Here is a 27,271-nt window from a genome sequence, read left to right on the forward strand (position 1 = left end):
TGTTTTCTCCGCGTAGTTGGGTCCATTTCTTTTCCTTTTGGTGTGATTCTCGTTTTGGTGTCCCTGCTCTTGATGTTGTTCTGTCCCGTCCTGAGGCCTTTTCCTCCAAGTCCCTCCCCCCGTTTTACTCTGCTCTTCTGTCTGCTTGGCGTTTGGTTGGTGGTTCCTTTTCCCGTCGGCGTCGTTCCTCCCTTGTCATTGCGTCTTTGTCCCCTCATCATGTTTGCTGCTGTTTCCTCTATCTCTGCAAATTCTGTTTATTTGTTTTTGCTGTCTGAGGATCGTCCGACTCCCCATTGTGTTGACAAGTTTTTTCCTTTGTATGGCTATACTCTCTACTGGCCTTCGACCTGGTCCCAATTGTTCTTCTTCAATCTTGACCGCCCAGTGATCGATCTCAACTGAAAGGTCGCCATGGCGTGTTGTACACTGCCGATCGCCTTGTCGGTTTTTGGGTACTCGGTCGACCCTTCTTGCTTTTTGCCGTCTTGCCTCTGAATGTCCTTCTCACTTGTTTTTCTCCTGCCCTCTTGCTCATAGTGTTCTTTCATGGTTACAGTCTCTATTGTTTGGTTTTTTCGTCTTCGTCCCCTTCTTTGGTTTGCCGTCACGTGCTGTTTGGTTTTTGACCCGGCTGAGATCCGTCGAGTTCCTCGTGTTTTCGTGTACATCCTAGGTTGTCTGTAAGTATTTTATCTGGCTCGCTCGGAATGACTTTCGTTTCCGTAATGTGCCGCCCGGTGCTCTCGATGTCATCGCAAAGGTCCGCTCTCGTGTCAAGTTCAATCTACCTCTCCTTTTTAAGCGTTTCAAGTCCCCCCGTCGTCTACGTTATTTTCATCGTCAGTGGGGTGCGTCTGGCATTATCGGCTCTGTTTGCAATGGTCGTTTTTCTCTGTCCCAGTTCTAGTCCCATTGTCGCCCCAAGCTGTTGCTGTCTCGCGGCGTACCTACTCCTGTTAGGATGAGTCTTTCTGACTGGCGTCCTTGTCAGGTCTGCCATTCGCCGCTGCACAGTTCGGTTGTTTTTGTTTTGTCCTGTAGTCCTTCGTCCTGTTGGTTTGCTTGTTTGTTTGTTTGATGTGGAAATGCCATTCTCGAGTGTAAGTCGGACGAGGCGTCTCGTGAATGCTTTTCTTCGTTAGTTTTGTTTTTTTTTTTTGTTTGTAGGGGCGGGGTTCGATTCCCCGGTGACGTTTGACGTGCTGGTGCACCCCCGTTTGAGGCGAACCATTGTTGTTGATGGATGAGTCTGAATGTCTGGCAGCCATTGCACTCACCCTACCGGGGGGCTGCCATTCGCCTTAAACATAAAAAAAACTTACCTGACGCGGGAGGCACTTGGTGATCAGGGAGGCAGTCCTCTCAAGGTGAGGCTCTTTCATTGCACTTCGATTGGGGTTGACCCTTGCGATTACCCCAAATGTGGGTAACTCGAGCGTATAATTTCTGGTAGTGGGGACCTGCGTTCGCGCTTAGTCCCGCACCAAACCCCGGTGGCAAAGTTGGCTAATGGGAAGTTTGTTGGTAACGTTTCAGGCAGGGCAGGGAAGGAGATGCGGTGGCGGTGTAAGGACTAAGGAAGGTGAGTTGTATTTGTGAAGTCCACTGCTGAAATTGTAGGTGAATGTCCGTACTTGGTGCACTGAAAAACTGTGATTTCATTTCTCTCATTCTTGGCCGTACAGAGAGGGAGACGACGTGTTTATTTCAGCCGCATCGATTTCCATCGATAGACGAGTGAGACAAGAAAATGCCAGCGGGTCGAGCTCTTATCCTCGTGCATCGTTTCGAAAACGTAAGTGGATGTGTGTTTGTACTGCTCCATCGCGATAGATTTCTTTTGCGTTGTGTTATGTTGCGTTCTGGAGAGCCCCGTTTGCATTGAGTAACTGAGGACCCGCCAGATCAGTTGGCGTTACATTTCTGTGCCAACACTTTGTGGTTTCTCTATGTTATCAGTTAATTGGATTGTTATCATAAAAAGTAAATCTTTCATGGTTCAGGATAGTGTCTTTATCGGCCCTTTGAATACGTACTGTCCGTGTTGAGCAGGGAACAGTAAGACTTTGAAGTGCGCTACGTCACGTAAGTCACGTTTTCGCAAGATCAATGTTGTAGTGTTGTAGCCTTCGTTGTATACATATCATCCGGGCTAGGTTAACTTCCATCTAATGCATAACAGTGCATGCATTTTTTACTTGTCGTATCCTGTTCTTTGCTCACACGAAAAGATACGTTTCATGTCATAAACGTTGGATTGATAAGATCTCGCGCGCACGCGCTCCCTTGGGAATACAAGTTCCACTTTCTCGTGTGAACTATTTTGTTTTTGTCGTATGTCTCATCTTTGACATATCGTTGGCATGTTGTGTTCAAAAAACCTGGTTTGGAATGTGTCTTTCTTTCATTGAAAGAAACTGAGATTTTTTGAGATAATCAAGTGTACAGAAGAAAAAGGGAAGCCTACAACACGGGGTATTCCCAGGCGGTCTCCCATCCAAGTACTAAACCCCGCCCGACAGGGCTTAACTTCGGTGATCGGACGAGAACCGGTGTTTTCCCTGTGGTATGGTCGTAGACAAGTAATTTGCCGTGAAAATTAAACTTTGTTATAAGGGAAAATGAAAACGAGGTCAGAGCAAGCACAATGTGCATTTGTCCTCTTGCCGTCACGCAAGTGCCATGCAATGCTGGTGCTGCTGCCCACTGTACAAGAGCGATCGTTGTGTGCGCCTCGCTTTCAGGTTGGCTTTGGGCATTCCTTCCTTGGCACGGATTGTAACGGACCACCATATCTCGTGGCCATGAGACTGGGAGCACCTTGTCCGCCGTGAGCCATTTACGGGCATCGCTTCTCGGCCTTTTGGCTAAGATCAAGTGTAGTAATCTGTTCTTATCAGCTTAATATCTGATACGGCTGCTCATCGAGCAGCTCATATATTAAACTGATTTTTGGAACTGGGCCGTGGAAAAGAGGCTTGCCTCGTCCCGGCCACGGGTTGCCTCGGTATAGCACTACCTCCGAGCGTGGCCCACTTCCCTCTGGGGAAGAAATAATCAAGTGAAAGCAGAAAAAGTGACCAAGCAACCAACCTTCACATTCTCTTCTCTTTTCTAGGTAGCATAGCAGCGAGTGGACAGCACGACACGACAGGACGAGGAGCACGTGACCTCCATTACCACATGGTATGCGCAGACAAGTTGCGTTTTGCGGTCCCGGAGAGGCTGAAAAGGCATACTTACCTGACGCGGGAGGCACTGTGATCAGGGAGGCAGTCCTCTCAAGGTGAGGCTCTTTCATTGCACTTCGATTGGGTTGACCCTTGCGATTACCCCAAATGTGGGTAACTCGAGCGTATAATTTCTGGTAGTGGGGACCTGCGTTCGCGCTAGTCCCCGCACCAAACCCGGTGGCAAAGTTGGCTAATGGGAAGGTTTGTTGGTAACGTTTCAGGCAGGGCAGGGAAGGAGATGCGGTGGCGGTGTAAGGACTAAGGAAGGTGAGTTGTATTTGTGAAGTCCACTGCTGAAATTGTAGGTGAATGTTCCGTACTTGGTGCACTGAAAAACTGTGATTTCATTTCTCTCATTCTTGGCCGTACAGAGAGGGAGACGACGTGTTTATTTCAGCCGCATCGATTTCCATCGATAGACGAGTGAGACAAGAAAATGCCAGCGGGTCGAGCTCTTATCCTCGTGCATCGTTTCGAAAACGTAAGTGGATGTGTGTTTGTACTGCTCCATCGCGATAGATTTATTTTGCGTTGTGTTATGTTGCGTTCTGGAGAGCCCGTTTTGCATTGAGTAACTGAGGACCCGCCAGATCAGTTGGCGTTACATTTCTGTGGCCAACACTTTGTGGTTTCTCTATGTTATCAGTTAATTGGATTGTTATCATAAAAAGTAAATCTTTCATGGTCAGGATAGTGTCTTATCGGCCCTTTGAATACGTACTGTCCGTGTTGAGCAGGGAACAGTAAGACTTTGAAGTGCGCTACGTCACGTAAGTCACGTTTTCGCAAGATCAATGTTGTAGTGTTGTAGCCTTCGTTGTATACATATCATCCGGGCTAGGTTAACTTCCATCTAATGCATAACAGTGCATGCATTTTTTACTTGTCGTATCCTGTTCTTTGCTCACACGAAAAGATACGTTTCATGTCATAAACGTTGGATTGATAAGGTCTCGCGCGCACGCGCTCCCTTGGGAATACAAGTTCCACTTTCTCGTGTGAACTATTTTGTTTTTGTCGTATGTCTCATCTTTGACATATCGTTGGCATGTTGTGTTCAAAAAACCTGGTTTGGAATGTTCTTTCATTGAAAGAAACTGAGATTTTTTGAGATAATCAAGTGTACAGAAGGAAAAAGGGAAGCCTACAACACGGGGTATTCCCAGGCGGTCTCCCATCCAAGTACTAACCCCGCCCGACAGGGCTTAACTTCGGTGATCGGACGAGAACCGGTGTTTTCCCTGTGGTATGGTCGTAGACAAGTAATTTGCCGTGAAAATTAACTTTGTTATAAGGGAAAATGAAAACGAGGTCAGAGCAAGCACAATGTGCATTTGTCCTCTTGCCGTCAACGCAAGTGCCATGCAATGCTGGTGCTGCTGCCCACTGTACAAGAGCGATCGTTGTGTGCGCCTCGCTTTCAGGTTGGCTTTGGGCATTCCTTCCTTGGCACGGATTGTAATCGGACCACCATATCTCGTGGCCATGAGACTGGGAGCACCTTGTCCGCCGTGAGCATTTACGGGCATCGTGCCAAAAGTACTGAGATTCTGTTAAAAAATTACAAAATGTTAAAAACCACCAAGTGGTGGCACTTTATGTAAAGTGGCTGAGAATACAGGTGTGCGTCGTAAGGGGTACTGTTTGCTAGTGGTGGTACCGACAGTCTTGTTTCTTCGGGTGTTTCCTCCATCCTCCCAATCTGTTGAACCTTTGGAGGTGGAAATGGTTGAGGTATCCACTCCTCGTAAACGCGGTTGTGATTCCGTTGAGAACCTCCTCTGATAGCTCTTCTGTTACTCCTTCCCGGAAGGCTCTTACAAAGGTGGCTAAGAAGAGCGGAGCTGCGCCCTCTTCTACTAAATCGAAGACTCGTGCTTCAGCTGATACTGTCAAGTCTGCGAAGCACGAAGGTTTGCCTGATGTGTCGTTTTCCCTCCCCCAACGCAAAGCACGTACATAGTTACTCTTTTACTGTACTCCATTATGGCTCTGTCAGTTGTCTCAATTAACGTCAACGGTCTGCGAGACCAGTCTAAGCGAGCTGGGTTTGTACAGTGGCTTCATTCCTTGCCTGTTGTTTCCTGATGTAGTGTGCCTCCAAGAGGCCCACTGCATCTCCCTCAGTGAGTGTCAGTCCTGGTTTCCAGTCATCTGGTCTTTCCGTTGTGGTGTCTCCGGCTCTAATAAGTCCTTGTGGTTGTATGTTTTTGTTTTCGTCCAGTGTTGTCCCTTGTTAAATCTCTTCCTCTGATAGTTGTGGTCGGTTTTTGTTATGTGAGTTTTCTTTGCGTGGCGCTGTGTTCAGGGTTGCTTGCATTTATGCTCCCAATCGTAACCCTGATCGTGATGCCTTCCTGGACGGGGTCTCTTCCCGATTAGACCCTTCAGTTCCCACCCTCCTCGCCGGCGATTTTAATACCGTCTTTGATCGCGCTGCTGACCGTGTGGGCTCCGTGGTCGGTGATACCTCGCGTGAGAGTGTTGTTGCCCTTGGTCGTCTTTTTGACGATGTCTGTTGTATTGATATTTGGAGATACCTCCATCCGTCTTCCTCCGCCTTTACCTGGACTAAGGCGGATGGCTCTATCTCCTCCCGTATAGATCTAATTGGGTGCCCTTATGTCTGGGTTGCGTCTCTGTCTCTGTTTGTGAAATTCTTCCGTGTCCGTTTTCAGACCATTGTGCTGTGTCCTGCTCTCTTACTGTTCCTGACGTTATTCCTCCTGGTCCGGGGCTTTGGAAGCTTAATACCTCAGTCCTGGAGGAGGAGGAGTACTGGTCTGTCGCCTTATTTCTGACTTTTGGGCCGATTGGAAGGACTGTAAGCTCTGTTTTTCCTCTCTTTCCAAGTGGTGGGATTCCGGTAAAGCAAAGATCGAAGGGCATTACGGTATCTTACTGTGTGCGCCGGTCGCAGAAAGAATCTTGGTCACGCGATTTGTTGGCTAGTTGGCGGCACACCTCAAGGCACGGCTTGATGCTGGTTGCCTGTCTGTTTTAGGTGTTTATCGATCCACCCTTGAACAGCTTTCCGCCTATGACATCAGGGCTGCTCAAGGTGCCCAAGTACGGTCACGTGTGTCCGATGGGTTGAGGAGGGCGAAGTCTCATCGGCGTACTTTTTTCGTTTAGAGAAGAAACGGTCTGCTGACCGGTGGGTTTCTGCGCTTCGGAACCCTGATGGGTCCATTGTTTCAACACCTTCTGATCTGTGTTCTTCGTTCGCCACTTTCTACTCCTCTCTTTTTTTACTGCCTGTCCTACGGATTCCGCCGCTCAAGATATTCTTCTCAGTAATGTGTCCCTCGTCCTTTCATCTGCCCAAGCTGATCTTTGTGAGGGCTTTCTGACTCTTGAGGAGTGTCATCGTGCCCTTGTTGGCATGGCTCGTCGTAAAGCCCCGGGGTCCGATGGCCTCTCCCATGGAGTTTTAACTTGAAATTCTGGGACGTCCTTGGGTCTGATTTAGTGGAGGTCTTGAATTCGTGTTATCTGTCTGGTTCTATGTCTTTGTCTCAACGGCGGGGTCTCATATCCTTAATCTTTAAGAAGGGAGATCGGTTGGACGCTCGTAACTGGCGCCCCATCTCCCTTCTCAACGTCGACTATAAGCTTGCTTCTCGTGTTTATTGCTGGGCGCCTTCTCAAAGTTATCCATCTGGTTTGTTAGTGAGGATCAGACCTGCGGTGTTCCTGGCAGGTTTATTGGCGAGAATGTTGCTCTTTTGCGTGATGTGGTTGCCTTTGCCACGGAATCTGACATCCCGTTGCCGTTCTCTCCTTAGACCAGGAAAAGGCCTTTGATAGAGTGGATTGGTCATTTATGTGTGCTACTTTGTCGAGGATGGGTTTTGGCCCATCTTTTGTCCGTTGGGTTGTTCTGTTCTATTCTGCTGTCCAAAGCTCTGTAGTTGTTAATGGTTATCTGTCTCGGTTTTTTCCTTTGTCTCGTGGCGTGCGTCAGGGCTGTCCTTTGTCTCCATTATTGTATGTTCTAGTTTCTGAAGTGCTTGCTGTTAACATTCGTGCCAATCCACGTATCATTGGTCTTTCTGTCCCCGGGCCCCCGCGGGCCCTGTCTCCGATCTCGCAGTACGCCGATGACACCTCTCTCATTGTCACGTCTGATATTGCCATTGCTGCTATTTTTGAAGTTTATGCTCTTTTTGAAAGGGGTTCTGGTGCTAAGCTTAATCAGGGATCCAAATCCAAGGGATTGTGGCTCGGTTCGTGGTCTGGCAGGACTGACCCCCCTGTCACCCTGGACTGGGACCTCGGCCAAGATCAAAGTGCTGGGCGTCTTTATTGGGCCTGGGAATTTGGAGGAAGTGAACTGGCGTCCTAGGATTGATGCCGTGGAGAATGTGCTGGCTTCTTGGAGGCAACGCTCCCTGTCCTACGGCGGGAGAGCTCTCGTCATCAACGCCTTGGCCCTTTCTAGGGTTTTGGTACATTGCCTCCCTAATTCATGTCCCCCCTTGGGTTTCTTCCGAGCTTTGTAAATTGGTTTTTGGGTTTTTTTGGAAGGGCAAACGCGATCTGGTTTCTCGTGCTGTTGTTGTTCAGCCTACATCTGCTGGTGGGTTTTTCTGTCATTGATCTTCGTCTTAAGGTTTCTGCGCTTCTTGTCCAGTGGGTTCGGCGTTTCACTGTTTTCTCCGCGTAGTTGGGTCCATTTCTTTTCCTTTTGGTGTGATTCTCGTTTTGGTGTCCCTGCTCTTGATGTTGTTCTGTCCCGTCCTGAGGCCTTTTCCTCCAAGTCCCTCCCCCCGTTTTACTCTGCTCTTCTGTCTGCTTGGCGTTTGGTTGGTGGTTCCTTTTCCCGTCGGCGTCGTTCCTCCCTTGTCATTGCGTCTTTGTCCCCTCATCATGTTTGCTGCTGTTTCCTCTATCTCTGCAAATTCTGTTTATTTGTTTTTGCTGTCTGAGGATCGTCCGACTCCCCATTGTGTTGACAAGTTTTTTCCTTTGTATGGCTATACTCTCTACTGGCCTTCGACCTGGTCCCAATTGTTCTTCTTCAATCTTGACCGCCCAGTGATCGATCTCAACTGAAAGGTCGCCATGGCGTGTTGTACACTGCCGATCGCCTTGTCGGTTTTTGGGTACTCGGTCGACCCTTCTTGCTTTTTGCCGTCTTGCCTCTGAATGTCCTTCTCACTTGTTTTTCTCCTGCCCTCTTGCTCATAGTGTTCTTTCATGGTTACAGTCTCTATTGTTTGGTTTTTTCGTCTTCGTCCCCTTCTTTGGTTTGCCGTCACGTGCTGTTTGGTTTTTGACCCGGCTGAGATCCGTCGAGTTCCTCGTGTTTTCGTGTACATCCTAGGTTGTCTGTAAGTATTTTATCTGGCTCGCTCGGAATGACTTTCGTTTCCGTAATGTGCCGCCCGGTGCTCTCGATGTCATCGCAAAGGTCCGCTCTCGTGTCAAGTTCAATCTACCTCTCCTTTTTAAGCGTTTCAAGTCCCCCCGTCGTCTACGTTATTTTCATCGTCAGTGGGGTGCGTCTGGCATTATCGGCTCTGTTTGCAATGGTCGTTTTTCTCTGTCCCAGTTCTAGTCCCATTGTCGCCCCAAGCTGTTGCTGTCTCGCGGCGTACCTACTCCTGTTAGGATGAGTCTTTCTGACTGGCGTCCTTGTCAGGTCTGCCATTCGCCGCTGCACAGTTCGGTTGTTTTTGTTTTGTCCTGTAGTCCTTCGTCCTGTTGGTTTGCTTGTTTGTTTGTTTGATGTGGAAATGCCATTCTCGAGTGTAAGTCGGACGAGGCGTCTCGTGAATGCTTTTCTTCGTTAGTTTTGTTTTTTTTTTTTGTTTGTAGGGGCGGGGTTCGATTCCCCGGTGACGTTTGACGTGCTGGTGCACCCCCGTTTGAGGCGAACCATTGTTGTTGATGGATGAGTCTGAATGTCTGGCAGCCATTGCACTCACCCTACCGGGGGGCTGCCATTCGCCTTAAACATAAAAAAAACTTACCTGACGCGGGAGGCACTTGGTGATCAGGGAGGCAGTCCTCTCAAGGTGAGGCTCTTTCATTGCACTTCGATTGGGGTTGACCCTTGCGATTACCCCAAATGTGGGTAACTCGAGCGTATAATTTCTGGTAGTGGGGACCTGCGTTCGCGCTTAGTCCCGCACCAAACCCCGGTGGCAAAGTTGGCTAATGGGAAGTTTGTTGGTAACGTTTCAGGCAGGGCAGGGAAGGAGATGCGGTGGCGGTGTAAGGACTAAGGAAGGTGAGTTGTATTTGTGAAGTCCACTGCTGAAATTGTAGGTGAATGTCCGTACTTGGTGCACTGAAAAACTGTGATTTCATTTCTCTCATTCTTGGCCGTACAGAGAGGGAGACGACGTGTTTATTTCAGCCGCATCGATTTCCATCGATAGACGAGTGAGACAAGAAAATGCCAGCGGGTCGAGCTCTTATCCTCGTGCATCGTTTCGAAAACGTAAGTGGATGTGTGTTTGTACTGCTCCATCGCGATAGATTTCTTTTGCGTTGTGTTATGTTGCGTTCTGGAGAGCCCCGTTTGCATTGAGTAACTGAGGACCCGCCAGATCAGTTGGCGTTACATTTCTGTGCCAACACTTTGTGGTTTCTCTATGTTATCAGTTAATTGGATTGTTATCATAAAAAGTAAATCTTTCATGGTTCAGGATAGTGTCTTTATCGGCCCTTTGAATACGTACTGTCCGTGTTGAGCAGGGAACAGTAAGACTTTGAAGTGCGCTACGTCACGTAAGTCACGTTTTCGCAAGATCAATGTTGTAGTGTTGTAGCCTTCGTTGTATACATATCATCCGGGCTAGGTTAACTTCCATCTAATGCATAACAGTGCATGCATTTTTTACTTGTCGTATCCTGTTCTTTGCTCACACGAAAAGATACGTTTCATGTCATAAACGTTGGATTGATAAGATCTCGCGCGCACGCGCTCCCTTGGGAATACAAGTTCCACTTTCTCGTGTGAACTATTTTGTTTTTGTCGTATGTCTCATCTTTGACATATCGTTGGCATGTTGTGTTCAAAAAACCTGGTTTGGAATGTGTCTTTCTTTCATTGAAAGAAACTGAGATTTTTTGAGATAATCAAGTGTACAGAAGAAAAAGGGAAGCCTACAACACGGGGTATTCCCAGGCGGTCTCCCATCCAAGTACTAAACCCCGCCCGACAGGGCTTAACTTCGGTGATCGGACGAGAACCGGTGTTTTCCCTGTGGTATGGTCGTAGACAAGTAATTTGCCGTGAAAATTAAACTTTGTTATAAGGGAAAATGAAAACGAGGTCAGAGCAAGCACAATGTGCATTTGTCCTCTTGCCGTCACGCAAGTGCCATGCAATGCTGGTGCTGCTGCCCACTGTACAAGAGCGATCGTTGTGTGCGCCTCGCTTTCAGGTTGGCTTTGGGCATTCCTTCCTTGGCACGGATTGTAACGGACCACCATATCTCGTGGCCATGAGACTGGGAGCACCTTGTCCGCCGTGAGCCATTTACGGGCATCGCTTCTCGGCCTTTTGGCTAAGATCAAGTGTAGTAATCTGTTCTTATCAGCTTAATATCTGATACGGCTGCTCATCGAGCAGCTCATATATTAAACTGATTTTTGGAACTGGGCCGTGGAAAAGAGGCTTGCCTCGTCCCGGCCACGGGTTGCCTCGGTATAGCACTACCTCCGAGCGTGGCCCACTTCCCTCTGGGGAAGAAATAATCAAGTGAAAGCAGAAAAAGTGACCAAGCAACCAACCTTCACATTCTCTTCTCTTTTCTAGGTAGCATAGCAGCGAGTGGACAGCACGACACGACAGGACGAGGAGCACGTGACCTCCATTACCACATGGTATGCGCAGACAAGTTGCGTTTTGCGGTCCCGGAGAGGCTGAAAAGGCATACTTACCTGACGCGGGAGGCACTGTGATCAGGGAGGCAGTCCTCTCAAGGTGAGGCTCTTTCATTGCACTTCGATTGGGTTGACCCTTGCGATTACCCCAAATGTGGGTAACTCGAGCGTATAATTTCTGGTAGTGGGGACCTGCGTTCGCGCTAGTCCCCGCACCAAACCCCGGTGGCAAAGTTGGCTAATGGGAAGGTTTGTTGGTAACGTTTCAGGCAGGGCAGGGAAGGAGATGCGGTGGCGGTGTAAGGACTAAGGAAGGTGAGTTGTATTTGTGAAGTCCACTGCTGAAATTGTAGGTGAATGTTCCGTACTTGGTGCACTGAAAAACTGTGATTTCATTTCTCTCATTCTTGGCCGTACAGAGAGGGAGACGACGTGTTTATTTCAGCCGCATCGATTTCCATCGATAGACGAGTGAGACAAGAAAATGCCAGCGGGTCGAGCTCTTATCCTCGTGCATCGTTTCGAAAACGTAAGTGGATGTGTGTTTGTACTGCTCCATCGCGATAGATTTCTTTTGCGTTGTGTTATGTTGCGTTCTGGAGAGCCCGTTTTGCATTGAGTAACTGAGGACCCGCCAGATCAGTTGGCGTTACATTTCTGTGGCCAACACTTTGTGGTTTCTCTATGTTATCAGTTAATTGGATTGTTATCATAAAAGTAAATCTTTCATGGTCAGGATAGTGTCTTATCGGCCCTTTGAATACGTACTGTCCGTGTTGAGCAGGGAACAGTAAGACTTTGAAGTGCGCTACGTCACGTAAGTCACGTTTTCGCAAGATCAATGTTGTAGTGTTGTAGCCTTCGTTGTATACATATCATCCGGGCTAGGTTAACTTCCATCTAATGCATAACAGTGCATGCATTTTTTACTTGTCGTATCCTGTTCTTTGCTCACACGAAAAGATACGTTTCATGTCATAAACGTTGGATTGATAAGGTCTCGCGCGCACGCGCTCCCTTGGGAATACAAGTTCCACTTTCTCGTGTGAACTATTTTGTTTTTGTCGTATGTCTCATCTTTGACATATCGTTGGCATGTTGTGTTCAAAAAACCTGGTTTGGAATGTTCTTTCATTGAAAGAAACTGAGATTTTTTGAGATAATCAAGTGTACAGAAGGAAAAAGGGAAGCCTACAACACGGGGTATTCCCAGGCGGTCTCCCATCCAAGTACTAACCCCGCCCGACAGGGCTTAACTTCGGTGATCGGACGAGAACCGGTGTTTTCCCTGTGGTATGGTCGTAGACAAGTAATTTGCCGTGAAAATTAACTTTGTTATAAGGGAAAATGAAAACGAGGTCAGAGCAAGCACAATGTGCATTTGTCCTCTTGCCGTCAACGCAAGTGCCATGCAATGCTGGTGCTGCTGCCCACTGTACAAGAGCGATCGTTGTGTGCGCCTCGCTTTCAGGTTGGCTTTGGGCATTCCTTCCTTGGCACGGATTGTAATCGGACCACCATATCTCGTGGCCATGAGACTGGGAGCACCTTGTCCGCCGTGAGCATTTACGGGCATCGTGCCAAAAGTACTGAGATTCTGTTAAAAAATTACAAAATGTTAAAAACCACCAAGTGGTGGCACTTTATGTAAAGTGGCTGAGAATACAGGTGTGCGTCGTAAGGGGTACTGTTTGCTAGTGGTGGTACCGACAGTCTTGTTTCTTCGGGTGTTTCCTCCATCCTCCCAATCTGTTGAACCTTTGGAGGTGGAAATGGTTGAGGTATCCACTCCTCGTAAACGCGGTTGTGATTCCGTTGAGAACCTCCTCTGATAGCTCTTCTGTTACTCCTTCCCGGAAGGCTCTTACAAAGGTGGCTAAGAAGAGCGGAGCTGCGCCCTCTTCTACTAAATCGAAGACTCGTGCTTCAGCTGATACTGTCAAGTCTGCGAAGCACGAAGGTTTGCCTGATGTGTCGTTTTCCCTCCCCCAACGCAAAGCACGTACATAGTTACTCTTTTACTGTACTCCATTATGGCTCTGTCAGTTGTCTCAATTAACGTCAACGGTCTGCGAGACCAGTCTAAGCGAGCTGGGTTTGTACAGTGGCTTCATTCCTTGCCTGTTGTTTCCTGATGTAGTGTGCCTCCAAGAGGCCCACTGCATCTCCCTCAGTGAGTGTCAGTCCTGGTTTCCAGTCATCTGGTCTTTCCGTTGTGGTGTCTCCGGCTCTAATAAGTCCTTGTGGTTGTATGTTTTTGTTTTCGTCCAGTGTTGTCCCTTGTTAAATCTCTTCCTCTGATAGTTGTGGTCGGTTTTTGTTATGTGAGTTTTCTTTGCGTGGCGCTGTGTTCAGGGTTGCTTGCATTTATGCTCCCAATCGTAACCCTGATCGTGATGCCTTCCTGGACGGGGTCTCTTCCCGATTAGACCCTTCAGTTCCCACCCTCCTCGCCGGCGATTTTAATACCGTCTTTGATCGCGCTGCTGACCGTGTGGGCTCCGTGGTCGGTGATACCTCGCGTGAGAGTGTTGTTGCCCTTGGTCGTCTTTTTGACGATGTCTGTTGTATTGATATTTGGAGATACCTCCATCCGTCTTCCTCCGCCTTTACCTGGACTAAGGCGGATGGCTCTATCTCCTCCCGTATAGATCTAATTGGGTGCCCTTATGTCTGGGTTGCGTCTCTGTCTCTGTTTGTGAAATTCTTCCGTGTCCGTTTTCAGACCATTGTGCTGTGTCCTGCTCTCTTACTGTTCCTGACGTTATTCCTCCTGGTCCGGGGCTTTGGAAGCTTAATACCTCAGTCCTGGAGGAGGAGGAGTACTGGTCTGTCGCCTTATTTCTGACTTTTGGGCCGATTGGAAGGACTGTAAGCTCTGTTTTTCCTCTCTTTCCAAGTGGTGGGATTCCGGTAAAGCAAAGATCGAAGGGCATTACGGTATCTTACTGTGTGCGCCGGTCGCAGAAAGAATCTTGGTCACGCGATTTGTTGGCTAGTTGGCGGCACACCTCAAGGCACGGCTTGATGCTGGTTGCCTGTCTGTTTTAGGTGTTTATCGATCCACCCTTGAACAGCTTTCCGCCTATGACATCAGGGCTGCTCAAGGTGCCCAAGTACGGTCACGTGTGTCCGATGGGTTGAGGAGGGCGAAGTCTCATCGGCGTACTTTTTTCGTTTAGAGAAGAAACGGTCTGCTGACCGGTGGGTTTCTGCGCTTCGGAACCCTGATGGGTCCATTGTTTCAACACCTTCTGATCTGTGTTCTTCGTTCGCCACTTTCTACTCCTCTCTTTTTTTACTGCCTGTCCTACGGATTCCGCCGCTCAAGATATTCTTCTCAGTAATGTGTCCCTCGTCCTTTCATCTGCCCAAGCTGATCTTTGTGAGGGCTTTCTGACTCTTGAGGAGTGTCATCGTGCCCTTGTTGGCATGGCTCGTCGTAAAGCCCCGGGGTCCGATGGCCTCTCCCATGGAGTTTTAACTTGAAATTCTGGGACGTCCTTGGGTCTGATTTAGTGGAGGTCTTGAATTCGTGTTATCTGTCTGGTTCTATGTCTTTGTCTCAACGGCGGGGTCTCATATCCTTAATCTTTAAGAAGGGAGATCGGTTGGACGCTCGTAACTGGCGCCCCATCTCCCTTCTCAACGTCGACTATAAGCTTGCTTCTCGTGTTTATTGCTGGGCGCCTTCTCAAAGTTATCCATCTGGTTTGTTAGTGAGGATCAGACCTGCGGTGTTCCTGGCAGGTTTATTGGCGAGAATGTTGCTCTTTTGCGTGATGTGGTTGCCTTTGCCACGGAATCTGACATCCCGTTGCCGTTCTCTCCTTAGACCAGGAAAAGGCCTTTGATAGAGTGGATTGGTCATTTATGTGTGCTACTTTGTCGAGGATGGGTTTTGGCCCATCTTTTGTCCGTTGGGTTGTTCTGTTCTATTCTGCTGTCCAAAGCTCTGTAGTTGTTAATGGTTATCTGTCTCGGTTTTTTCCTTTGTCTCGTGGCGTGCGTCAGGGCTGTCCTTTGTCTCCATTATTGTATGTTCTAGTTTCTGAAGTGCTTGCTGTTAACATTCGTGCCAATCCACGTATCATTGGTCTTTCTGTCCCCGGGCCCCCGCGGGCCCTGTCTCCGATCTCGCAGTACGCCGATGACACCTCTCTCATTGTCACGTCTGATATTGCCATTGCTGCTATTTTTGAAGTTTATGCTCTTTTTGAAAGGGGTTCTGGTGCTAAGCTTAATCAGGGATCCAAATCCAAGGGATTGTGGCTCGGTTCGTGGTCTGGCAGGACTGACCCCCCTGTCACCCTGGACTGGGACCTCGGCCAAGATCAAAGTGCTGGGCGTCTTTATTGGGCCTGGGAATTTGGAGGAAGTGAACTGGCGTCCTAGGATTGATGCCGTGGAGAATGTGCTGGCTTCTTGGAGGCAACGCTCCCTGTCCTACGGCGGGAGAGCTCTCGTCATCAACGCCTTGGCCCTTTCTAGGGTTTTGGTACATTGCCTCCCTAATTCATGTCCCCCCTTGGGTTTCTTCCGAGCTTTGTAAATTGGTTTTTGGGTTTTTTTGGAAGGGCAAACGCGATCTGGTTTCTCGTGCTGTTGTTGTTCAGCCTACATCTGCTGGTGGGTTTTTCTGTCATTGATCTTCGTCTTAAGGTTTCTGCGCTTCTTGTCCAGTGGGTTCGGCGTTTCACTGTTTTCTCCGCGTAGTTGGGTCCATTTCTTTTCCTTTTGGTGTGATTCTCGTTTTGGTGTCCCTGCTCTTGATGTTGTTCTGTCCCGTCCTGAGGCCTTTTCCTCCAAGTCCCTCCCCCCGTTTTACTCTGCTCTTCTGTCTGCTTGGCGTTTGGTTGGTGGTTCCTTTTCCCGTCGGCGTCGTTCCTCCCTTGTCATTGCGTCTTTGTCCCCTCATCATGTTTGCTGCTGTTTCCTCTATCTCTGCAAATTCTGTTTATTTGTTTTTGCTGTCTGAGGATCGTCCGACTCCCCATTGTGTTGACAAGTTTTTTCCTTTGTATGGCTATACTCTCTACTGGCCTTCGACCTGGTCCCAATTGTTCTTCTTCAATCTTGACCGCCCAGTGATCGATCTCAACTGAAAGGTCGCCATGGCGTGTTGTACACTGCCGATCGCCTTGTCGGTTTTTGGGTACTCGGTCGACCCTTCTTGCTTTTTGCCGTCTTGCCTCTGAATGTCCTTCTCACTTGTTTTTCTCCTGCCCTCTTGCTCATAGTGTTCTTTCATGGTTACAGTCTCTATTGTTTGGTTTTTTCGTCTTCGTCCCCTTCTTTGGTTTGCCGTCACGTGCTGTTTGGTTTTTGACCCGGCTGAGATCCGTCGAGTTCCTCGTGTTTTCGTGTACATCCTAGGTTGTCTGTAAGTATTTTATCTGGCTCGCTCGGAATGACTTTCGTTTCCGTAATGTGCCGCCCGGTGCTCTCGATGTCATCGCAAAGGTCCGCTCTCGTGTCAAGTTCAATCTACCTCTCCTTTTTAAGCGTTTCAAGTCCCCCCGTCGTCTACGTTATTTTCATCGTCAGTGGGGTGCGTCTGGCATTATCGGCTCTGTTTGCAATGGTCGTTTTTCTCTGTCCCAGTTCTAGTCCCATTGTCGCCCCAAGCTGTTGCTGTCTCGCGGCGTACCTACTCCTGTTAGGATGAGTCTTTCTGACTGGCGTCCTTGTCAGGTCTGCCATTCGCCGCTGCACAGTTCGGTTGTTTTTGTTTTGTCCTGTAGTCCTTCGTCCTGTTGGTTTGCTTGTTTGTTTGTTTGATGTGGAAATGCCATTCTCGAGTGTAAGTCGGACGAGGCGTCTCGTGAATGCTTTTCTTCGTTAGTTTTGTTTTTTTTTTTTGTTTGTAGGGGCGGGGTTCGATTCCCCGGTGACGTTTGACGTGCTGGTGCACCCCCGTTTGAGGCGAACCATTGTTGTTGATGGATGAGTCTGAATGTCTGGCAGCCATTGCACTCACCCTACCGGGGGGCTGCCATTCGCCTTAAACATAAAAAAAACTTACCTGACGCGGGAGGCACTTGGTGATCAGGGAGGCAGTCCTCTCAAGGTGAGGCTCTTTCATTGCACTTCGATTGGGGTTGACCCTTGCGATTACCCCAAATGTGGGTAACTCGAGCGTATAATTTCTGGTAGTGGGGACCTGCGTTCGCGCTTAGTCCCGCACCAAACCCCGGTGGCAAAGTTGGCTAATGGGAAGTTTGTTGGTAACGTTTCAGGCAGGGCAGGGAAGGAGATGCGGTGGCGGTGTAAGGACTAAGGAAGGTGAGTTGTATTTGTGAAGTCCACTGCTGAAATTGTAGGTGAATGTCCGTACTTGGTGCACTGAAAAACTGTGATTTCATTTCTCTCATTCTTGGCCGTACAGAGAGGGAGACGACGTGTTTATTTCAGCCGCATCGATTTCCATCGATAGACGAGTGAGACAAGAAAATGCCAGCGGGTCGAGCTCTTATCCTCGTGCATCGTTTCGAAAACGTAAGTGGATGTGTGTTTGTACTGCTCCATCGCGATAGATTTCTTTTGCGTTGTGTTATGTTGCGTTCTGGAGAGCCCCGTTTGCATTGAGTAACTGAGGACCCGCCAGATCAGTTGGCGTTACATTTCTGTGCCAACACTTTGTGGTTTCTCTATGTTATCAGTTAATTGGATTGTTATCATAAAAAGTAAATCTTTCATGGTTCAGGATAGTGTCTTTATCGGCCCTTTGAATACGTACTGTCCGTGTTGAGCAGGGAACAGTAAGACTTTGAAGTGCGCTACGTCACGTAAGTCACGTTTTCGCAAGATCAATGTTGTAGTGTTGTAGCCTTCGTTGTATACATATCATCCGGGCTAGGTTAACTTCCATCTAATGCATAACAGTGCATGCATTTTTTACTTGTCGTATCCTGTTCTTTGCTCACACGAAAAGATACGTTTCATGTCATAAACGTTGGATTGATAAGATCTCGCGCGCACGCGCTCCCTTGGGAATACAAGTTCCACTTTCTCGTGTGAACTATTTTGTTTTTGTCGTATGTCTCATCTTTGACATATCGTTGGCATGTTGTGTTCAAAAAACCTGGTTTGGAATGTGTCTTTCTTTCATTGAAAGAAACTGAGATTTTTTGAGATAATCAAGTGTACAGAAGAAAAAGGGAAGCCTACAACACGGGGTATTCCCAGGCGGTCTCCCATCCAAGTACTAAACCCCGCCCGACAGGGCTTAACTTCGGTGATCGGACGAGAACCGGTGTTTTCCCTGTGGTATGGTCGTAGACAAGTAATTTGCCGTGAAAATTAAACTTTGTTATAAGGGAAAATGAAAACGAGGTCAGAGCAAGCACAATGTGCATTTGTCCTCTTGCCGTCACGCAAGTGCCATGCAATGCTGGTGCTGCTGCCCACTGTACAAGAGCGATCGTTGTGTGCGCCTCGCTTTCAGGTTGGCTTTGGGCATTCCTTCCTTGGCACGGATTGTAACGGACCACCATATCTCGTGGCCATGAGACTGGGAGCACCTTGTCCGCCGTGAGCCATTTACGGGCATCGCTTCTCGGCCTTTTGGCTAAGATCAAGTGTAGTAATCTGTTCTTATCAGCTTAATATCTGATACGGCTGCTCATCGAGCAGCTCATATATTAAACTGATTTTTGGAACTGGGCCGTGGAAAAGAGGCTTGCCTCGTCCCGGCCACGGGTTGCCTCGGTATAGCACTACCTCCGAGCGTGGCCCACTTCCCTCTGGGGAAGAAATAATCAAGTGAAAGCAGAAAAAGTGACCAAGCAACCAACCTTCACATTCTCTTCTCTTTTCTAGGTAGCATAGCAGCGAGTGGACAGCACGACACGACAGGACGAGGAGCACGTGACCTCCATTACCACATGGTATGCGCAGACAAGTTGCGTTTTGCGGTCCCGGAGAGGCTGAAAAGGCATACTTACCTGACGCGGGAGGCACTGTGATCAGGGAGGCAGTCCTCTCAAGGTGAGGCTCTTTCATTGCACTTCGATTGGGTTGACCCTTGCGATTACCCCAAATGTGGGTAACTCGAGCGTATAATTTCTGGTAGTGGGGACCTGCGTTCGCGCTAGTCCCCGCACCAAACCCCGGTGGCAAAGTTGGCTAATGGGAAGGTTTGTTGGTAACGTTTCAGGCAGGGCAGGGAAGGAGATGCGGTGGCGGTGTAAGGACTAAGGAAGGTGAGTTGTATTTGTGAAGTCCACTGCTGAAATTGTAGGTGAATGTTCCGTACTTGGTGCACTGAAAAACTGTGATTTCATTTCTCTCATTCTTGGCCGTACAGAGAGGGAGACGACGTGTTTATTTCAGCCGCATCGATTTCCATCGATAGACGAGTGAGACAAGAAAATGCCAGCGGGTCGAGCTCTTATCCTCGTGCATCGTTTCGAAAACGTAAGTGGATGTGTGTTTGTACTGCTCCATCGCGATAGATTTATTTTGCGTTGTGTTATGTTGCGTTCTGGAGAGCCCGTTTTGCATTGAGTAACTGAGGACCCGCCAGATCAGTTGGCGTTACATTTCTGTGGCCAACACTTTGTGGTTTCTCTATGTTATCAGTTAATTGGATTGTTATCATAAAAAGTAAATCTTTCATGGTCAGGATAGTGTCTTATCGGCCCTTTGAATACGTACTGTCCGTGTTGAGCAGGGAACAGTAAGACTTTGAAGTGCGCTACGTCACGTAAGTCACGTTTTCGCAAGATCAATGTTGTAGTGTTGTAGCCTTCGTTGTATACATATCATCCGGGCTAGGTTAACTTCCATCTAATGCATAACAGTGCATGCATTTTTTACTTGTCGTATCCTGTTCTTTGCTCACACGAAAAGATACGTTTCATGTCATAAACGTTGGATTGATAAGGTCTCGCGCGCACGCGCTCCCTTGGGAATACAAGTTCCACTTTCTCGTGTGAACTAATTTGTTTTTGTCGTATGTCTCATCTTTGACATATCGTTGGCATGTTGTGTTCAAAAACCTGGTTTGGAATGTTCTTTCATTGAAAGAAACTGAGATTTTTTGAGATAATCAAGTGTACAGAAGGAAAAGGGAAGCCTACAACACGGGTATTCCCAGGCGGTCTCCCATCCAAGTACTAACCCCGCCCGACAGGGCTTAACTTCGGTGATCGGACGAGAACCGGTGTTTTCCCTGTGGTATGGTCGTAGACAAGTAATTTGCCGTGAAAATTAACTTTGTTATAAGGGAAAATGAAAACGAGGTCAGAGCAAGCACAATGTGCATTTGTCCTCTTGCCGTCAACGCAAGTGCCATGCAATGCTGGTGCTGCTGCCCACTGTACAAGAGCGATCGTTGTGTGCGCCTCGCTTTCAGGTTGGCTTTGGGCATTCCTTCCTTGGCACGGATTGTAATCGGACCACCATATCTCGTGGCCATGAGACTGGGAGCACCTTGTCCGCCGTGAGCATTTACGGGCATCGGCTGCCAAAAGTACTGAGATTCTGTTAAAAAATTACAAAATGTTAAAAACCACCAAGTGGTGGCACTTTATGTAAAGTGGCTGAGAATACAGGTGTGCGTCGTAAGGGGTACTGTTTGCTAGTGGTGGTACCGACAGTCTTGTTTCTTCGGGTGTTTCCTCCATCCTCCCAATCTGTTGAACCTTTGGAGGTGGAAATGGTTGAGGTATCCACTCCTCGTAAACGCGGTTGTGATTCCGTTGAGAACCTCCTCTGATAGCTCTTCTGTTACTCCTTCCCGGAAGGCTCTTACAAAGGTGGCTAAGAAGAGCGGAGCTGCGCCCTCTTCTACTAAATCGAAGACTCGTGCTTCAGCTGATACTGTCAAGTCTGCGAAGCACGAAGGTTTGCCTGATGTGTCGTTTTCCCTCCCCCAACGCAAAGCACGTACATAGTTACTCTTTTACTGTACTCCATTATGGCTCTGTCAGTTGTCTCAATTAACGTCAACGGTCTGCGAGACCAGTCTAAGCGAGCTGGGTTTGTACAGTGGCTTCATTCCTTGCCTGTTGTTTCCTGATGTAGTGTGCCTCCAAGAGGCCCACTGCATCTCCCTCAGTGAGTGTCAGTCCTGGTTTCCAGTCATCTGGTCTTTCCGTTGTGGTGTCTCCGGCTCTAATAAGTCCTTGTGGTTGTATGTTTTTGTTTTCGTCCAGTGTTGTCCCTTGTTAAATCTCTTCCTCTGATAGTTGTGGTCGGTTTTTGTTATGTGAGTTTTCTTTGCGTGGCGCTGTGTTCAGGGTTGCTTGCATTTATGCTCCCAATCGTAACCCTGATCGTGATGCCTTCCTGGACGGGGTCTCTTCCCGATTAGACCCTTCAGTTCCCACCCTCCTCGCCGGCGATTTTAATACCGTCTTTGATCGCGCTGCTGACCGTGTGGGCTCCGTGGTCGGTGATACCTCGCGTGAGAGTGTTGTTGCCCTTGGTCGTCTTTTTGACGATGTCTGTTGTATTGATATTTGGAGATACCTCCATCCGTCTTCCTCCGCCTTTACCTGGACTAAGGCGGATGGCTCTATCTCCTCCCGTATAGATCTAATTGGGTGCCCTTATGTCTGGGTTGCGTCTCTGTCTCTGTTTGTGAAATTCTTCCGTGTCCGTTTTCAGACCATTGTGCTGTGTCCTGCTCTCTTACTGTTCCTGACGTTATTCCTCCTGGTCCGGGGCTTTGGAAGCTTAATACCTCAGTCCTGGAGGAGGAGGAGTACTGGTCTGTCGCCTTATTTCTGACTTTTGGGCCGATTGGAAGGACTGTAAGCTCTGTTTTTCCTCTCTTTCCAAGTGGTGGGATTCCGGTAAAGCAAAGATCGAAGGGCATTACGGTATCTTACTGTGTGCGCCGGTCGCAGAAAGAATCTTGGTCACGCGATTTGTTGGCTAGTTGGCGGCACACCTCAAGGCACGGCTTGATGCTGGTTGCCTGTCTGTTTTAGGTGTTTATCGATCCACCCTTGAACAGCTTTCCGCCTATGACATCAGGGCTGCTCAAGGTGCCCAAGTACGGTCACGTGTGTCCGATGGGTTGAGGAGGGCGAAGTCTCATCGGCGTACTTTTTTCGTTTAGAGAAGAAACGGTCTGCTGACCGGTGGGTTTCTGCGCTTCGGAACCCTGATGGGTCCATTGTTTCAACACCTTCTGATCTGTGTTCTTCGTTCGCCACTTTCTACTCCTCTCTTTTTTTACTGCCTGTCCTACGGATTCCGCCGCTCAAGATATTCTTCTCAGTAATGTGTCCCTCGTCCTTTCATCTGCCCAAGCTGATCTTTGTGAGGGCTTTCTGACTCTTGAGGAGTGTCATCGTGCCCTTGTTGGCATGGCTCGTCGTAAAGCCCCGGGGTCCGATGGCCTCTCCCATGGAGTTTTAACTTGAAATTCTGGGACGTCCTTGGGTCTGATTTAGTGGAGGTCTTGAATTCGTGTTATCTGTCTGGTTCTATGTCTTTGTCTCAACGGCGGGGTCTCATATCCTTAATCTTTAAGAAGGGAGATCGGTTGGACGCTCGTAACTGGCGCCCCATCTCCCTTCTCAACGTCGACTATAAGCTTGCTTCTCGTGTTTATTGCTGGGCGCCTTCTCAAAGTTATCCATCTGGTTTGTTAGTGAGGATCAGACCTGCGGTGTTCCTGGCAGGTTTATTGGCGAGAATGTTGCTCTTTTGCGTGATGTGGTTGCCTTTGCCACGGAATCTGACATCCCGTTGCCGTTCTCTCCTTAGACCAGGAAAAGGCCTTTGATAGAGTGGATTGGTCATTTATGTGTGCTACTTTGTCGAGGATGGGTTTTGGCCCATCTTTTGTCCGTTGGGTTGTTCTGTTCTATTCTGCTGTCCAAAGCTCTGTAGTTGTTAATGGTTATCTGTCTCGGTTTTTTCCTTTGTCTCGTGGCGTGCGTCAGGGCTGTCCTTTGTCTCCATTATTGTATGTTCTAGTTTCTGAAGTGCTTGCTGTTAACATTCGTGCCAATCCACGTATCATTGGTCTTTCTGTCCCCGGGCCCCCGCGGGCCCTGTCTCCGATCTCGCAGTACGCCGATGACACCTCTCTCATTGTCACGTCTGATATTGCCATTGCTGCTATTTTTGAAGTTTATGCTCTTTTTGAAAGGGGTTCTGGTGCTAAGCTTAATCAGGGATCCAAATCCAAGGGATTGTGGCTCGGTTCGTGGTCTGGCAGGACTGACCCCCCTGTCACCCTGGACTGGGACCTCGGCCAAGATCAAAGTGCTGGGCGTCTTTATTGGGCCTGGGAATTTGGAGGAAGTGAACTGGCGTCCTAGGATTGATGCCGTGGAGAATGTGCTGGCTTCTTGGAGGCAACGCTCCCTGTCCTACGGCGGGAGAGCTCTCGTCATCAACGCCTTGGCCCTTTCTAGGGTTTTGGTACATTGCCTCCCTAATTCATGTCCCCCCTTGGGTTTCTTCCGAGCTTTGTAAATTGGTTTTTGGGTTTTTTTGGAAGGGCAAACGCGATCTGGTTTCTCGTGCTGTTGTTGTTCAGCCTACATCTGCTGGTGGGTTTTTCTGTCATTGATCTTCGTCTTAAGGTTTCTGCGCTTCTTGTCCAGTGGGTTCGGCGTTTCACTGTTTTCTCCGCGTAGTTGGGTCCATTTCTTTTCCTTTTGGTGTGATTCTCGTTTTGGTGTCCCTGCTCTTGATGTTGTTCTGTCCCGTCCTGAGGCCTTTTCCTCCAAGTCCCTCCCCCCGTTTTACTCTGCTCTTCTGTCTGCTTGGCGTTTGGTTGGTGGTTCCTTTTCCCGTCGGCGTCGTTCCTCCCTTGTCATTGCGTCTTTGTCCCCTCATCATGTTTGCTGCTGTTTCCTCTATCTCTGCAAATTCTGTTTATTTGTTTTTGCTGTCTGAGGATCGTCCGACTCCCCATTGTGTTGACAAGTTTTTTCCTTTGTATGGCTATACTCTCTACTGGCCTTCGACCTGGTCCCAATTGTTCTTCTTCAATCTTGACCGCCCAGTGATCGATCTCAACTGAAAGGTCGCCATGGCGTGTTGTACACTGCCGATCGCCTTGTCGGTTTTTGGGTACTCGGTCGACCCTTCTTGCTTTTTGCCGTCTTGCCTCTGAATGTCCTTCTCACTTGTTTTTCTCCTGCCCTCTTGCTCATAGTGTTCTTTCATGGTTACAGTCTCTATTGTTTGGTTTTTTCGTCTTCGTCCCCTTCTTTGGTTTGCCGTCACGTGCTGTTTGGTTTTTGACCCGGCTGAGATCCGTCGAGTTCCTCGTGTTTTCGTGTACATCCTAGGTTGTCTGTAAGTATTTTATCTGGCTCGCTCGGAATGACTTTCGTTTCCGTAATGTGCCGCCCGGTGCTCTCGATGTCATCGCAAAGGTCCGCTCTCGTGTCAAGTTCAATCTACCTCTCCTTTTTAAGCGTTTCAAGTCCCCCCGTCGTCTACGTTATTTTCATCGTCAGTGGGGTGCGTCTGGCATTATCGGCTCTGTTTGCAATGGTCGTTTTTCTCTGTCCCAGTTCTAGTCCCATTGTCGCCCCAAGCTGTTGCTGTCTCGCGGCGTACCTACTCCTGTTAGGATGAGTCTTTCTGACTGGCGTCCTTGTCAGGTCTGCCATTCGCCGCTGCACAGTTCGGTTGTTTTTGTTTTGTCCTGTAGTCCTTCGTCCTGTTGGTTTGCTTGTTTGTTTGTTTGATGTGGAAATGCCATTCTCGAGTGTAAGTCGGACGAGGCGTCTCGTGAATGCTTTTCTTCGTTAGTTTTGTTTTTTTTTTTTGTTTGTAGGGGCGGGGTTCGATTCCCCGGTGACGTTTGACGTGCTGGTGCACCCCCGTTTGAGGCGAACCATTGTTGTTGATGGATGAGTCTGAATGTCTGGCAGCCATTGCACTCACCCTACCGGGGGGCTGCCATTCGCCTTAAACATAAAAAAAACTTACCTGACGCGGGAGGCACTTGGTGATCAGGGAGGCAGTCCTCTCAAGGTGAGGCTCTTTCATTGCACTTCGATTGGGGTTGACCCTTGCGATTACCCCAAATGTGGGTAACTCGAGCGTATAATTTCTGGTAGTGGGGACCTGCGTTCGCGCTTAGTCCCGCACCAAACCCCGGTGGCAAAGTTGGCTAATGGGAAGTTTGTTGGTAACGTTTCAGGCAGGGCAGGGAAGGAGATGCGGTGGCGGTGTAAGGACTAAGGAAGGTGAGTTGTATTTGTGAAGTCCACTGCTGAAATTGTAGGTGAATGTCCGTACTTGGTGCACTGAAAAACTGTGATTTCATTTCTCTCATTCTTGGCCGTACAGAGAGGGAGACGACGTGTTTATTTCAGCCGCATCGATTTCCATCGATAGACGAGTGAGACAAGAAAATGCCAGCGGGTCGAGCTCTTATCCTCGTGCATCGTTTCGAAAACGTAAGTGGATGTGTGTTTGTACTGCTCCATCGCGATAGATTTCTTTTGCGTTGTGTTATGTTGCGTTCTGGAGAGCCCCGTTTGCATTGAGTAACTGAGGACCCGCCAGATCAGTTGGCGTTACATTTCTGTGCCAACACTTTGTGGTTTCTCTATGTTATCAGTTAATTGGATTGTTATCATAAAAAGTAAATCTTTCATGGTTCAGGATAGTGTCTTTATCGGCCCTTTGAATACGTACTGTCCGTGTTGAGCAGGGAACAGTAAGACTTTGAAGTGCGCTACGTCACGTAAGTCACGTTTTCGCAAGATCAATGTTGTAGTGTTGTAGCCTTCGTTGTATACATATCATCCGGGCTAGGTTAACTTCCATCTAATGCATAACAGTGCATGCATTTTTTACTTGTCGTATCCTGTTCTTTGCTCACACGAAAAGATACGTTTCATGTCATAAACGTTGGATTGATAAGATCTCGCGCGCACGCGCTCCCTTGGGAATACAAGTTCCACTTTCTCGTGTGAACTATTTTGTTTTTGTCGTATGTCTCATCTTTGACATATCGTTGGCATGTTGTGTTCAAAAAACCTGGTTTGGAATGTGTCTTTCTTTCATTGAAAGAAACTGAGATTTTTTGAGATAATCAAGTGTACAGAAGAAAAAGGGAAGCCTACAACACGGGGTATTCCCAGGCGGTCTCCCATCCAAGTACTAAACCCCGCCCGACAGGGCTTAACTTCGGTGATCGGACGAGAACCGGTGTTTTCCCTGTGGTATGGTCGTAGACAAGTAATTTGCCGTGAAAATTAAACTTTGTTATAAGGGAAAATGAAAACGAGGTCAGAGCAAGCACAATGTGCATTTGTCCTCTTGCCGTCACGCAAGTGCCATGCAATGCTGGTGCTGCTGCCCACTGTACAAGAGCGATCGTTGTGTGCGCCTCGCTTTCAGGTTGGCTTTGGGCATTCCTTCCTTGGCACGGATTGTAACGGACCACCATATCTCGTGGCCATGAGACTGGGAGCACCTTGTCCGCCGTGAGCCATTTACGGGCATCGCTTCTCGGCCTTTTGGCTAAGATCAAGTGTAGTAATCTGTTCTTATCAGCTTAATATCTGATACGCGCTGCTCATCGAGCAGCTCATATATTAAACTGATTTTTGGAACTGGGCCGTGGAAAAGAGGCTTGCCTCGTCCCGGCCACGGGTTGCCTCGGTATAGCACTACCTCCGAGCGTGGCCCACTTCCCTCTGGGAAGAAATAATCAAGTGAAAGCAGAAAAAGTGACCAAGCAACCAACCTTCACATTCTCTTCTCTTTTCTAGGTAGCATAGCAGCGAGTGGACAGCACGACACGACAGGACGAGGAGCACGTGACCTCCATTACCACATGGTATGCGCAGACAAGTTGCGTTTTGCGGTCCCGGAGAGGCTGAAAAGGCATACTTACCTGACGCGGGAGGCACTGTGATCAGGGAGGCAGTCCTCTCAAGGTGAGGCTCTTTCATTGCACTTCGATTGGGTTGACCCTTGCGATTACCCCAAATGTGGGTAACTCGAGCGTATAATTTCTGGTAGTGGGGACCTGCGTTCGCGCTAGTCCCCGCACCAACCCCCGGTGGCAAAGTTGGCTAATGGGAAGGTTTGTTGGTAACGTTTCAGGCAGGGCAGGGAAGGAGATGCGGTGGCGGTGTAAGGACTAAGGAAGGTGAGTTGTATTTGTGAAGTCCACTGCTGAAATTGTAGGTGGCATGTTCCGTACTTGGTGCACTGAAAAAACTGTGATTTCATTTCTCTCATTCTTGGCC

General features: G+C 48.5%; 19 non-coding genes across 19 annotated transcripts; 12 read left to right on the plus strand and 7 right to left on the minus strand.

Moving 5' to 3' along the window:
• The first annotated feature begins 1,317 nt into the window (after positions 1–1,317).
• LOC138058455 (U1 spliceosomal RNA) lies at positions 1,318–1,485 on the plus strand. Its single transcript, XR_011133978.1, has one exon. It is a non-coding gene; the product is annotated as a U1 spliceosomal RNA (small nuclear RNA).
• Positions 1,486–2,463: 978 nt separating this feature from the next.
• LOC138058605 (5S ribosomal RNA) lies at positions 2,464–2,583 on the minus strand. Its single transcript, XR_011134100.1, has one exon. It is a non-coding gene; the product is annotated as a 5S ribosomal RNA (ribosomal RNA).
• Positions 2,584–2,850: 267 nt separating this feature from the next.
• LOC138058522 (U2 spliceosomal RNA) lies at positions 2,851–3,044 on the plus strand. The gene has a single exon (XR_011134040.1). It is a non-coding gene; the product is annotated as a U2 spliceosomal RNA (small nuclear RNA).
• A 194-nt stretch (positions 3,045–3,238) lies between these two features.
• LOC138058382 (U1 spliceosomal RNA) lies at positions 3,239–3,402 on the plus strand. The gene has a single exon (XR_011133909.1). It is a non-coding gene; the product is annotated as a U1 spliceosomal RNA (small nuclear RNA).
• Positions 3,403–4,377: 975 nt separating this feature from the next.
• On the minus strand, positions 4,378–4,496 carry LOC138058589 (5S ribosomal RNA). The gene has a single exon (XR_011134084.1). It is a non-coding gene; the product is annotated as a 5S ribosomal RNA (ribosomal RNA).
• A 4,710-nt stretch (positions 4,497–9,206) lies between these two features.
• LOC138058456 (U1 spliceosomal RNA) lies at positions 9,207–9,374 on the plus strand. The gene has a single exon (XR_011133979.1). It is a non-coding gene; the product is annotated as a U1 spliceosomal RNA (small nuclear RNA).
• A 978-nt stretch (positions 9,375–10,352) lies between these two features.
• Positions 10,353–10,472, minus strand: LOC138058335 (5S ribosomal RNA). Its single transcript, XR_011133867.1, has one exon. It is a non-coding gene; the product is annotated as a 5S ribosomal RNA (ribosomal RNA).
• Positions 10,473–10,739: 267 nt separating this feature from the next.
• LOC138058523 (U2 spliceosomal RNA) lies at positions 10,740–10,933 on the plus strand. The gene has a single exon (XR_011134041.1). It is a non-coding gene; the product is annotated as a U2 spliceosomal RNA (small nuclear RNA).
• A 194-nt stretch (positions 10,934–11,127) lies between these two features.
• LOC138058383 (U1 spliceosomal RNA) lies at positions 11,128–11,291 on the plus strand. The gene has a single exon (XR_011133910.1). It is a non-coding gene; the product is annotated as a U1 spliceosomal RNA (small nuclear RNA).
• Positions 11,292–12,266: 975 nt separating this feature from the next.
• Positions 12,267–12,385, minus strand: LOC138058600 (5S ribosomal RNA). The gene has a single exon (XR_011134095.1). It is a non-coding gene; the product is annotated as a 5S ribosomal RNA (ribosomal RNA).
• Positions 12,386–17,095: 4,710 nt separating this feature from the next.
• On the plus strand, positions 17,096–17,263 carry LOC138058457 (U1 spliceosomal RNA). The gene has a single exon (XR_011133980.1). It is a non-coding gene; the product is annotated as a U1 spliceosomal RNA (small nuclear RNA).
• Positions 17,264–18,241: 978 nt separating this feature from the next.
• On the minus strand, positions 18,242–18,361 carry LOC138058336 (5S ribosomal RNA). Its single transcript, XR_011133868.1, has one exon. It is a non-coding gene; the product is annotated as a 5S ribosomal RNA (ribosomal RNA).
• A 267-nt stretch (positions 18,362–18,628) lies between these two features.
• Positions 18,629–18,822, plus strand: LOC138058524 (U2 spliceosomal RNA). Its single transcript, XR_011134042.1, has one exon. It is a non-coding gene; the product is annotated as a U2 spliceosomal RNA (small nuclear RNA).
• A 194-nt stretch (positions 18,823–19,016) lies between these two features.
• LOC138058384 (U1 spliceosomal RNA) lies at positions 19,017–19,180 on the plus strand. Its single transcript, XR_011133911.1, has one exon. It is a non-coding gene; the product is annotated as a U1 spliceosomal RNA (small nuclear RNA).
• Positions 19,181–20,154: 974 nt separating this feature from the next.
• Positions 20,155–20,272, minus strand: LOC138058598 (5S ribosomal RNA). The gene has a single exon (XR_011134093.1). It is a non-coding gene; the product is annotated as a 5S ribosomal RNA (ribosomal RNA).
• A 4,712-nt stretch (positions 20,273–24,984) lies between these two features.
• On the plus strand, positions 24,985–25,152 carry LOC138058458 (U1 spliceosomal RNA). Its single transcript, XR_011133981.1, has one exon. It is a non-coding gene; the product is annotated as a U1 spliceosomal RNA (small nuclear RNA).
• A 978-nt stretch (positions 25,153–26,130) lies between these two features.
• Positions 26,131–26,250, minus strand: LOC138058337 (5S ribosomal RNA). Its single transcript, XR_011133869.1, has one exon. It is a non-coding gene; the product is annotated as a 5S ribosomal RNA (ribosomal RNA).
• A 267-nt stretch (positions 26,251–26,517) lies between these two features.
• On the plus strand, positions 26,518–26,712 carry LOC138058533 (U2 spliceosomal RNA). Its single transcript, XR_011134051.1, has one exon. It is a non-coding gene; the product is annotated as a U2 spliceosomal RNA (small nuclear RNA).
• A 193-nt stretch (positions 26,713–26,905) lies between these two features.
• LOC138058385 (U1 spliceosomal RNA) lies at positions 26,906–27,069 on the plus strand. The gene has a single exon (XR_011133912.1). It is a non-coding gene; the product is annotated as a U1 spliceosomal RNA (small nuclear RNA).
• The last annotated feature ends 202 nt before the right edge of the window (positions 27,070–27,271 follow it).

Source organism: Montipora capricornis, chromosome 7 (assembly GCF_036669925.1).
Source record: "Montipora capricornis isolate CH-2021 chromosome 7, ASM3666992v2, whole genome shotgun sequence".
Lineage (NCBI taxonomy): Eukaryota > Metazoa > Cnidaria > Anthozoa > Scleractinia > Acroporidae > Montipora > Montipora capricornis.